Source organism: Notechis scutatus, chromosome 5, assembly GCF_049901735.1.
Source record: "Notechis scutatus isolate UNSWTSFEM ecotype Mainland chromosome 5, rNotScu1.2, whole genome shotgun sequence".
NCBI classification, from domain to species: domain Eukaryota; kingdom Metazoa; phylum Chordata; class Lepidosauria; order Squamata; family Elapidae; genus Notechis; species Notechis scutatus.
In genome coordinates this window covers 58,444,413-58,457,391 of record NC_142013.1, presented here as the reverse complement: position 1 = coordinate 58,457,391, position 12,979 = coordinate 58,444,413, and the positions used below count along the sequence as shown (strand labels likewise).

Below are 12,979 nucleotides of genomic sequence, written 5' to 3'. Positions count from 1 at the left end.
GCAACGGGGCACAGAGCCACAGTGCCTTCCCAATTCTGGCACCACGCGGCCTGCCGGTCCCGCTAAGGGCCCCTGTAACGATCGCAGCTCGAAACAACAAAGAAAGGCAAAAATTCAAAATGGCCGCCCGTCTCGGCGCTATTAACTCAGAGACGCACCAGCCCTTAATACAGGGAATAAAATCAATGAAGGGAGCAAGGGCTGTGAGAGGAAGCAGTCCTTCCTCTGTAAGGCGTTCTTGGGGGAAGACGCAACGAAAGAAACAGCGCTAAAAATAGCGCAGAGCCAAGCGGCTGGTTTGCAACAGCGCGGCTTGGAATACAGGCAGAGGGAGTAGGAGGCGGGTGGGGGGAGCAAAGGCCTCCAAATCCCCCTATCTCCCCCCTGAGGGCGAGAAATCTCGCTCTTTCACTAAATTTGAGGGCACACTAATAGCGCAGGGACAAGGAGAATGAAAGAAAGGCAAACCTGAACCAGAAAACAGAAGAAACCTGAATCGGCCAAGGAGCGATAGAAAAGAGCTGCCTGTCTCTGCGAGGCTGAGCTAAAACTGGGGAACGCGTGGAGGAGTCACGTGGAGGAGGAGGAGCGTTCCTCAATTATAGCTCAGCCTGTAAGAGTGAAGACTAGAGCACTTCCCACTCTCTGGATGCTCGCAGCAGTTCTACGGAGAATCTGCTGAAACGTTGCTACAACTTTAAAAGCACAACTACTATGACGTGGGAAAATACCCGAACAAAGCTGAATGCCATACATGTAAGTACCCGCGAAAACTTAAAACATGTATGTATATATATATATATATATGTGTGTATATATATATATGTGTGTATATATATATATGTGTGTGTGTATATATATATAGGACTGCCTTCAAAACAGACAGAAAAATAGCAGCCATCCTTAGCAACCCCAAAGATAAAATTGACCTGGAAAACCAAGGCATATACGAAGTCCCCTGTGCATCATGCCCGGCCACATACATTGGACAGACCAATAGAAGAATAAGTACCCGCCTGGATGAACACAAAAATGCAGTCAAAAAGCTGGAACACACTTCCTCACTAGTCCAACACATGGAAGCTACAGGTCATAGCATCAACTTCAATGGCACCAAAACCCTGGCCACTATGGAAAACCCTAGCCACAGAGTCATCAGAGAAGCCATAGAGATTGAAAAAAGACCAGAAAGCATGAACAGAAGAGATGATTCCACCAGGCTGTCAATCATTTGGAAGCCTGCACTCACAAAAAAAAAATCTCCACGCCACAAGCCAGGCAAACACCTGGGCACAAACAGATCCCCCTGATACCTCCAGCTCAAACACACCTCAACCAGGCACCCAGATGAAACCCAGCTTCCTAACTAATGATAGCCGTCCATTTACCCGAAGCCAAGCTGCACTAAAGGCCTTCATTAAAGTAACACAATGCTGCCAGCCAATCAAGATACAAAAAGAGCCAAAAACAGACAGAAGATATCAGAGACACCCATCAAGCAGAACACAGCAAACTCCGAGACCAATAAACACAGACCAAGACTCCCAACCAATCAGGATGAAGAAAAACCATTCTGGCACAGCAATAGGCTGCCCCAAATTTAAATCTGAAACCACTGTAAAAGTCTGACCCACAGACGGACACAATACAGAAGCCTGATGATGGCAGATGAGATTCTGCTGAAACGTTGCTACAACTTTAAAAGAACTACAATGACGTGGGAAAATACCCGAACCAAGCCGAACACCATACATGTAAGTACCCGCGAAAACTTAAGAAAACACACACACACACACACACACACACACACACACATATATATATATATTCTGAGGTTCTCGCGGGTATTTGTATGTGGATCTTTGGTTATTCGGGTTTTCTCCCGCGTAAGATTGGAAGTATCTAGGCAACGTTTCGATGAAGTCTCATTCATCATCTTCAGGCTTCTGTCTTCAGCTCTGTGCTTCTCAGAGTGATGTGAGCTTGCAGCTGCTGAGACACGACCACAGACCAGAAGCCGCACTGCAGCTGCATCACTACCCACTTCAAACCCCTCTGAGCCATACATGAAGCGAACTGACCCCCACCATGAAGATGCAGCACGACCACGAACTCGAAGCCAAACAGCAAGATCACAGCTCACCAGCTCAAATCCCCCAATAACTAAGACCAACCTGAGCACAACCAAGCCCCCACCTGAACAGAACACACCTCCAGCCAATCAGAACATGGCCAACCCCCAACCAATCAGAACATGGCCAACCCCCCAACCAATCAGAACACAGCCAAACCCCCAACCAATGAGAACACCCCCCACCCAATCAGAACACAGCCAAGCCCCCACCCAATCAAGTCACACCCCCACTAGCAGTTAAAAGGAAGAAGCACTACCCACTTCAAACTCCTCTGAACCATACATGAAGCGAACTGACCCCCACCATGAAGATGTGGCACACCACGAACTCAAGCCAAACGAACACAGACCCAGACCCCAAACTCAAAGCCATATTAAAAACCCAAAATGCTACATCACAGCCACCGCTCAGGACATCACATCAGAAAACTCAAGAAATTACACCTCAAGAACTCAAGAAGTCACAACACAGCAAATGACCCAGGATATCACAGCACAAGACCAAGGATACCACAGCAATAAATCTCACAAGGTCATCACACAACCCATTACCCAAGCTGTTACTACACAGGAGGCTAATCGAAAAGAGATCAAAACACAAACGACCCAGGAGATTACAACGCAAGACCCAGGATACCACAACAAAAGAACTCACAAGCCCATCACACAACCCATTACCCAAGCCGTTAAAACACAAGAGGCTAACGACCCAGGAGATGACAGCACAAGATCCAGGATATCTCTACAACAAAAGGCCATTACACAGCCCATTATACCAACATCAACTCCATCAACCTATCAAGAGGCTGCAGCACAGCCAACCAGCCCAGCACACCATCCCCCACCACTTGTATATATAGAGAGATGGCAGCTCCGGTCACACACTGCTTGCACTGGCACTAAGCCGAAAGCACCAGCCTGAAGATGGCGAGTGGGACCTCGCGAAACGTTGCCTAGATACTTTGAATCTTACGCGGGAGAAAACCCGAATAACCAAGGATCCACATACAAATACCCGCGAGAACCTCAGAAAACATGTATATATATATACACACACACACACACATACACACACACACACACACACACACACACACATATTTATATATCCTGCATGTCTTGAACACCAACATCGATGGGCAGGCGCTATGCTCATGTAGTGTTGTGGAAAGCAGACATCGACCTGACTAAGCGGGCTGGGGAGCTCACAGAGGATGGGTCATCACCAAAAGATCCCCAGCTGGTTCCTCAACAGGCTTAAGGACCGCAAGGACGACAAGTACAGCCAGGTCTTGCCCAATGGGTTGGACAACAAGCTACGCAAGAATTTGGAGCGCCTGAAGATCAGGCCCTCAGGGCCTGTGCCACTTCTGGGGCCTCCATGTCCGTAACCAGCACACCAAGACCACTGGGTGCCACAGCAGAACTGTGGGCCTTTCCAAGATCCCATAGAAGTTCTATCCTGGTGATTAGGTCCTGATAAAAAGCTGATGCGGGGAAAAACTTAGCCAAGCCTGGGACACTGAAACAGCAGTCCAAACAAAAGACAAAGGGTAGACCCACTACAAGCGTGTAAAAGGACCAGTTGATGAACTTAAAAGAGTGGAAAGTGATTCCTGGAGAAGACCGGCTGAGAATAAACATTACCAAAATCTGATGCGGTCATGGTGGTATGAATGGGTTTTGTTTGTGATTTCTTTTTCTCATTGCAGCAGTACCAACTTTTTGATTTTTCCTGCCTGTGTGGTAGCCTATGTCATTCCATCTGAAGATCCCAAGCGAAGCTGTGGAATTTTGCACCCTACAGGATGTGTTGGTTCTATTATTGTAACTGTATTACTGAATGATGTTGTTAACATTGTTGTAAGTGTGAACCAATATGCGCTTGTGAAGAACCTTGTGATATAGTAATAGTAGAAGACTAGGTAGTTTAAATGTGTAAGAATTGGGGCATTTAACCTGATCAACCTGCCTTGGACACAGTAGTCCTAGGAGATAGTGTTATCATAATCCCTGAAGATATAGGATCTTTCGATTTAATGCAATGATTATAATTTTCCATCGATAGAATAGGAGAATATAATTCAATAATTAATCTGAAAAAACAGACATTACAAACATGGGTCTTTTCTTTGCTTAATGTAACCTTTCAGTTTGGAATTAACCTGACACAACCTAATAACTCATTTGAAAATGTACCTAGACTGGGTGGGTTATGGACGGATGTGGGTAATGAAATTCTTAACTGGCATGCTACAGATGGCTTATATTGGATATGTGGAAAGTTTGCCTTTGTGCAATTGCCTAGCCGTTGGTATGGAGCATGTGTATTGTTTTTCCTACTATCCATACAACAAGGTGACAGACTGAGTGTACCTGTTCATGTGGAAGCAGATCACAGATCTATGAGTGGCCTCCAAAAAGAATAATTCAGAAATATAGACCAGCCATCTGAACAGAAGATGGCATGTGTGGTTACAGAACTCCTATATGTTGAATAGACCAGTGATCGCCAACCGGTGGGACGTGGCCCACTGGTGGTCGGTGCGAAAATTTTGGTGGTCAGCAGAGAAATGTCACCCCCAAAGCACCCCCCAAAACTGTTAATCTAGGCTGCGCGGGAACACAAGGCTGCGCCACCCATATGGCCCATGGGAATACAAGGCTTGCGTTGCTTGCATTGTGAACAACACACGGTAGTGAGGGGAGGGATGAAGGGGGAGAGGGGAACTTGCCCCACACACCTCGCCTGGCCACCGGCCTGCTTATTTCCGCTTCTTTCTTCTGCTTTTGGCTGCATACAAGGAAAACAGCAAAAGTTTCTTTCTGTCCTGCAAACTCCACCAGAAATGAGTCGTTGGGACCCTGCAAGGCATTCTGCTCCAAGAGGCTGCACCGACAAAGACTCATTTCTGGTGGAGTTTGGGGAACAGAAAGAAAGACTTCTGCTGCTTTCCTTGCATGAAGCCAAAAGTCTCCCCCTCTCTCTCTCTCTCACTCTCTCTCTCTCTCTCTCTCTGAGAACGGAGCTGGAAACAGTATCCTGCAATCCCAAATGATTGATCGATAGGAAAACGGGGTGAGGAATTTTCCTGCAGACCAGAAGCCAGCAAGGAAATGGCAGAAAAGAAAAGAGGGATGGAGCCCTAAAAACAAGGGAGGAGAAAGGACACAAAAGCAGGTGGAGGTGGGATGACTCCCCAAGGAAGAAGGCAAGCTCGGAGCGGCAGAAAGAGAGCCGCTAAGAGCTCGTGAGGCGTGAGGCAAGGGAATAAGGAAAAATGACCGTGCAAAGAGCTCGGGCAGTGTGTCACAGCTGCTGGACAGACGGGCAAAGTCCCACCTGCTGCCACTGCTTTTTTGCCGCTGCACCTGGACTGATTTGGACAGGGACACACACACACACTCTGCCTCTCGGCCCAAGTTAGGGATCCTCTCCAAACACCCATCCCCCCTGTCATCAAAGAAGGCATAACTGGTTTGGCTGGAGAAACTGCTTCGCGGCTTTTCCCTCTCTTTCTTTCTCTGCTCCCCATCCCTCTCCGTGGAAGGACTCTTGCAGCCATGGAGCGGACCAGCAGCATTTGCAACGGGACTGCAACTTCGGCAGGGGAGCCATTGGCCAAGGTTGGGGGGGGACCAGGCAGGTTTTTTAGTGTTTCGCTTTCCAGTTCTCTGGGAACTCAGGCGTGGCTTTGGTGGCAAGCCTGGCAGCTGTATGTATCCCAAGATGGTAAAATCAGTGTTTAAGTGAAGTTCAGAAGTCTGACTATATCGACTGTCATCCAGACCAGGGGTCTCCAACCTGGGCAACTTTTAGCCTGGCGGACTTCAACTCCCAGAGTTCCCCAGCCAGCTTGATTAGTGGTTTGCAGGATTTAAAATTATGAGTTTGGTGGTCCCTGAGGTCCAAAAGGTTGGCGACCCCTGGAATAGACTTATAAGGTTACAGCCTGTGCTTGAAATAATAACTAATGAAATTGCTATTGCTTTAATTATAATGGCTAAATGGCAGACTCACTTTAAAACAGCTATATATATCAACATAGACTTGCTTTACACTTTTTGTCAGCAACAGGAGAAGGTGTGTGTTGAAAATTTTATCTCACAAATTGTTGTTTACAGATAGATGATCCAGAAAAAGTTATGGAGGAGATCAAGGGTGGGGAAAACTGCCCACATCCCGATGCAGACTTGGACTGGGGCACTTGACTTCAACTGGTTTGGCAGTATCTTCTCTCACTGGAAATTGATTGGGTTTCTCGTGTTTTTAGCCTTTGGAGATCTCCTGTTCCATCCCTCTGATCCAGCGTATGGTTACCTCTTCCATCACTGGGATGGTAGTCTTAGCCTCCTCAGTGTCCACTGACCCCTTCCTCCACCCCCTCCACCTGTTAGACCAGCAAAACTCATGGTCCTTAAATGCTCCCCTAGCCCACCATTGACAGGAAGCATCCTGTCATAAGAAAAGGGAGGAAAATGAAAGGACATATTGACATGAATCAATCTAAGCTTTGTTCTTTGCTTCTGTAAAAGAAGTTGCTTGTACTATTTTGCTAAGGTTGGGAATCATTTGCTAGGAATTCATTCTGTAAAAGAACTGTATCCTTTTCTATCTGGTTTCTCGCCTCTGCAATTTGCTTCAGAGCTAGACACATCCTTGGAGAAAGTTCCTGAGAACATCCTGCTCCATAGATGGGGGGGGGGGGCTACCTAGGAGCATGAACACACAAGGACAAGGGATACTGTGTAAAATAATAAAGCATGGACAGAACATGGACAAAAAACACTCCATGGATAAGGAAGGGGAGGGTATGGGCAACACATTGCCCACATTGACTAACGAACCTTTGACTCTGATTGGATAAACTTTGTTTCTATCAGCGTAAAATTTAAATAATACCCTGAGCCACTCTCACTTGGTGTGGCTATTCCTTACATGAATTTTGTCTGTATGTTTTGGACATAGTATTCACCTAGACTTTTTGCTTTGGCCGAATAATTAAAAAAAGCTGTTATTTTTGCAAACCTCGTCTTGAATTCCAACAGAGCTCTTTGGCATCTCAGTGGCTCGGGAAAACTTCTGGGACCTTACAATATAATTAACTTAGATAATAATTTAACATATATAATAATTTATATAATATAATTTATTCTTCAATTTGCTAAAAATAATTTATTCCTTTGATTTCCTTGTTAAATAATTAATCTGAATGAAATATATATATATATATATAATGGACTCAAGATAACAGTATTGATCACTTATTTTCTTTGTCAATACTTGCAGAAAATATCTGTAACTGGCATAATTTTCATTTCTTTAGGATAAAAAAACAATAAATTTTTGGGACATAATTATCATAAAGATAGTAAAATTGAATAAAACGTTGTTTGGTAACAACTGATTTTTACCTTCAGTACTTAAGCCTGGGCTTGAAGTGAATTTTGCTACATCGACAATCTTGACAGCAAACTGTTGCCCAGTTTCTCTGTTGATACATCGCCGCACAACACTGAATGGACCCCTAGAAAGAACAACATTGTTCAATTAATTTAAACATTCACAGAGCCTCTTTTTTTCCATACAACTTTATTATTTTTCATTTAATTTTCACTGAATTGGCATTTTAAGAGCCAATATAATAATTTGTATAAATTGTTATAAATTTTTTTTGTTGTTTTGTTAAACTTTTATTTAGAGAACTACAGCACTTTAATGATCTTTGCTATTAAAATAAATGAAAAACCCATATAGTCATTTAATCCTACACTTTGTAATGTATCAGTAACAGTGCAAATAATTTAAATAAGATTTTTTTCAAGAAATGACATAAGTCTACTTTACAATAAAGAATTTCATGAAACCAGTCATATGAGGAGGAATACATAGATCAGTAGGATTAAAAAAGAGATTGCTGCAAATTATAAATGTGTAATATTTTGATAAGGGATTTTTCCCTTCTAGTGGGGGAAATGGTGGCTTGAGAAACTCCTTCAGAATTGGAGAAGAGGCAACCATTGAATTGGGGCTCAAGCAGGATTCCTGTAACTTGAAGAATTCTCCAGAAACGAAGGGAATCCCAGAAATTGATGTATTTGTCCTCTAGACAACTGTCCCTTGAAAGAAGATTGTGAAAGGAAGGTTTTTACAATCAGCTGGTGAGTCAAGTGGCTGGAAGCAGAGGTGGGATTCTACTAGTTCAGACAGGTTCTATAAACCAGTTGTTATGATTCTGTGCAATTCGGAGAACCAGCAAATCGTACCCCTGGCTGGCCCAACCACTCTCCACCCACACCTCCCCTCCCCACCCAGTCAGTCCTTATCTACATACACGACATCGCTGACTGCATTTTGTATTTTTCCCCTCCCAACGATCAGCTGTTCTGATGATCAGCTGTGCCAGGATCCCCCTCGCTATTTTACTTCTTCGTCCCTTTTTGCCTCCTGGGCCTCAGGGAAGCCTCCTGGGAAGGTATTTTTGCTCCCAGGAAGCTTCCCTAAGGCCCAGGAGGCAAAAAGGGGTGCGTGGGAGGGCTGGGGCCCCCTCCTGCGGTGCTCTGTTTTTTTTTTGCCTTCCTGGGCCCCAGGGAAGGTTCCTGGGAGCAAAAACGCCCCCCAGGAAGCTTCACTGAGGCCCAGGAGACAAAAAAAACCCTGGGGGTGCTGCAAAAAAAGAAGCCATGCCCACCCAGTCACATGGCCATGCCCATCTAGCCACACCCACAGAACTGGTTGTTAAAAAATTTGAATCCCACCCCTGGCTGGGAGGCAGGTTCCTACAGGAACTTCAAAGCTGTAGCATAGCAGAAGAAAAATGGACACTGTAATGACACCCCATTTCTAAATCACTTAATTATAATTTATTATTATTTTAGCTTAAGAGAGGCTTACTCCAGATATAATTAATATTTCATTTTGGAGATTTTCAGTATTTTCAGTATTATAATTTAGTATTATTTTCTGTATTATAAAAAGGTGAAGGCTTGTATTTTCAGCTGTTTTCTAAAGAAACAAAAAAAATTATGGATGATTAAAGTTTATATTTGGGGGGAGGGCGGCGACGATACAGCATGCAATCTTGGAGGTCTGAGATCGCTGTCGATATTTTTGCTCCTGGACAGTCCAATTGGATCTAAACCGTTCCGAAGAGATGGTGAATGTAAAGAGCACATCCTGTCAATCCCAGGCATACTGCAAAGTCCCTGGTAGATCCAGGAGAAGCTCTTTTTGCCAGCAGCAAAGAGGCAGCCATTAAAGCTGCTGAAGTTGGGACAGCTCTGAAATGAAAGAGAACGGAAAGAGAAAGTGTGCCGGTTTGGTGAGAACTTTTTCTTTATTTTAAGATTTGAAAGGACACCCTAAGGAAAAGAAAGAATCTGTAAAAGTTTTGACAGAAGTGATTAAGCGGCGATTTTAAACAGGAATGTCAGAGTAATATTTTTTTTTTCTCTCATTGCTGGATTTTCTACACATGATTTTATATTTTGAAACTGGACTGGTGTTTTTTTTCTCTTCTTTCGCCTATTCTTTTTCTCCTTTTTGACTTTATAATATTCTAGGCTAGAGACTCCCTTTTAGTCATCTTTTTAAATATCTTTTTCCCTTTTTCATTAATTTTTATTATATTTTGTTTGGAAAAGGAGGGGGAAAGTGAAAGCAAAGAAACTTTGTAACATTGCCAACTAGAGGCTTGGAAATATTCTATTTCCTTTTCTTGACCAGACAAAACTGAGAAAGAACTGAGATTTCTTTTCAAGGACATTGCTATTTGATAAGATAGAAGGAAGAGCATGGGAGAGTATTATTGCAGGTGCTCTTCTGGGTTTCTATCAACAGCTGGAGTCTGGTGTTGAAGCTTATAGAAAAAAAAGGGGGTGATAAGACTCTGGAGAAGAGAGTTATAAATTTTAACAAAAGCCTTGGATAACCAAACAAGGTGTAGTGTGCTCTTTTTAATTTTTTTTAAGCTGCGCTATTTCTTACTTTAACAAACCCCCTCCTTACTAGTTTACTTTTTGTAATAGCTATTTGGATTTTTGGCCTTTTGGAACTTGTTTTTGTCTTTCCTTTTGTTTTTTGAAGTAAAATTTTTTATGTTTGCATTTTATTTTAAAGGAAAAGCTTTAGTATTAATGATTTCCTTCCTTTTCTTTTTAAGGGAGTAGTCTCTTTTCTTTTTTCTCTCTCCCTCCCCTTGTATTTTTTTTTACCCTCCATATTGGTTTTTTTTTTAAAAAATATTTTTATTTTATTTTTGTGGCTTTTTTTTTTCCTTATGCATCCTTTTATACCTGAGACCTCTTAATTGGATTAAGGTGTTGAAGAACCTGAAGAACTTTCCTTTTCTCTTTTTTAGTTTTTTAGTTTTTACTTTTCCGTCTTTTTCAGGTTTAACAATTTTTTCCTTTTTGTGTGTGTTTATGGTCTTTTCTTCCATTTTTGAGTTTTTACTGCTATCTAGCCAATCGATTGGATTAAGGTATACAAGAACCTGAAGAAATTTTATTATTATTATTATTATTATTATTATTATTATTATTATTATTATTGTTGTTGTTGTTGTTGTTGTTGTTGTTGTTACTATTTGGTTTCTTTTTTCCTACTATTTTTATTTGGAATTGCAATTGGTTATTTCACAAGTGGATTAAGGTTTAGAAGAACCTGAAGATTCTGAATTGTCCGAAATGAGTAGGAAACTAACAGCCCCTGGTTCCTCAACTTCTACTTCTTCCTCTTCACCATCTGGAGGACAACGTTCAATACAGACAATGTTACAGCAAGAAAAAGAACAGGAAAAAGTGACCCTGCAAATGATTATGCAAGGAATTCAAAATATTCAAATAAGAACAGAGAATATTGAAAAGAGAACAGAGAACATTGAACAAAGAACAGGGAAAACTGATGAACATTCAACAAATGATGATGAAGTATGATGAGAGATTCCAAAAAATTGAAGAAGATGACGAACAAAGAGATAAGAAGATTGGAGATATTGATAGCAGATTAACTGTGGTTGAACAAGATAAAAGTGGGATGCTAAGATGGGAGATGGACAGATCAGAATTTTATCTCAGATTCCAAAACATAGAGGAAGAAAAGGGACAAAACCTAGCTGAGATAATGATAGAAATTTTGGCTGAAGCTTTGGAAATTACTAAAGAAAAGATGATGGATGGAATAGATGAGGTTTATCGAGTCTTTACAAGATATGCAATGAGAAATAGCCTACCAAGGGAAGTTCACATCAGATTTACAAAGAAAGCCATTAAAATGCAAATATTGCAAGTGGCAAGAGGGAAAACATTGAAATAACAAGGAGATTGTGATCCTGAAACAAGTACCCGAAAGAGTGAGAGAGATGAGAAGAGAATACCAATTTCTGACCAAAATGCTACTTTAAAAAGAGGTGAATTATAGATGGCTGATTCCAGAAGGTTTAAAGTTCACATGGCAAGAACATAGACATAGAATTGATTCAATTGAGAAAGCTGAATCATTTTACACATAATTTTTTGGAGGGAAAGAGGAAGAGGCAGAAAAAGAAATCTCACTAATTGAATTCCAAGAGGACTGTCAAATGGCGACTGAAAAAGAAGGTGCAGTAGGTGGAAAGGTGGAAGCCAAAGAACAATGTGAACCAAGATCTACGAGAGCTGCTAAACCTAACTACAAAATATAACCATGGAAGAGACAAAACTGATTACAATTAATATAAATGGACTTAACTCAGCTGTTAAAAGAAGAAAAACTTTCCATAAATTAGAGAAATTAAAATTTGATATAATTTGCCTACAAGAAGTACATATCAAAAAGCAACATGAACAATTGTTGATACAGCCAAAATTAGGGAAAATATTTACTTCTTTGACACAATGCAAGAAAAGAGGCGTGGTTTTTGTTGAGGTAATTCCCTGTTAGGAGAATGAGCGCATACAGGGAGACATATTTGAGAGAAGTGTTTGAATAATACACACACAGTACACAGATACACTGTACAGTAAACGTAGGTTTTTACTTACAGAAAGGTTTAAGCAAAGTCCAAAATAAGCAATCCAAAGTCATTCACAAGTAAATCAGTCAGTTTTCATCCAGGGATAATCCAAATATCAAATTCCAGTGTCAAAAACAGTTCAATATCAGACTTACATTAAATCCAATAATATCAGCCAATTAGAAGAAATGGAGCAACGGCAATACTTTCCAACAGAAGGAAACAGAGATCACTCACACTCTCTTCTGACACTCAGACTAAACAACCCAGGTTTCTGGCTCCATCTTATGGCCGTTTGAGAAACCACACCTAATTACAGTTTTGCATTTTCTTAAAGATACAGTTTTAAAATGTTTATCCTGGTTTATATATTTTTAACCCAAATAGCTGTTAGGTGACTCATATTCCTAACAGTTTTATACATTAAAGATATTATCCCAGCGAAATTGATCTATACTGATGACGATGGAAGAATACTAATGGTGGAAATAATGGACAATAATATGAAAACACTTCTGATTGCAATCTATGCCTCAAATGACAATCAAAAAGAATTTTATAAAAAAATTACATATGAAAATAATTGAACTGGACTATGCTAATATAGTTATGATGGGAGATTTTAATGGAATTGTAGATAATAAATTGGACTATACAGCACAGAAAACAACAAAGCAAAACAGAAAGACTCTCCCTAAATCTTTTTTTAAAATGGTAGATGAAATAAACTTAAAAGATACATGGAGAGAAAGAAATGCTAAAACTAAACAATACACCTTCTACTCAAATAGACATTTATCATTGGCCAGAATAGATATGATATGGATGTCAACAGAATTGTTAGCTAATA

The 12,979-nt window shown here is 41.3% G+C and overlaps 1 protein-coding gene across 1 annotated transcript in view; it reads right to left on the bottom strand.

Moving 5' to 3' along the window:
• The window catches only part of CASK (calcium/calmodulin dependent serine protein kinase), a 209,519-nt gene extending 201,861 nt beyond the window's left edge, over positions 1 to 7,658 (bottom strand). Inside the window, exon 1 of the mRNA XM_087967572.1 lies at positions 7,550 to 7,658. The gene's annotated coding sequence lies outside the window, so the exon portion shown is untranslated. The remainder of the gene's footprint in view (positions 1 to 7,549) is intronic.
• Positions 7,659 to 12,979: the final 5,321 nt, after the last annotated feature.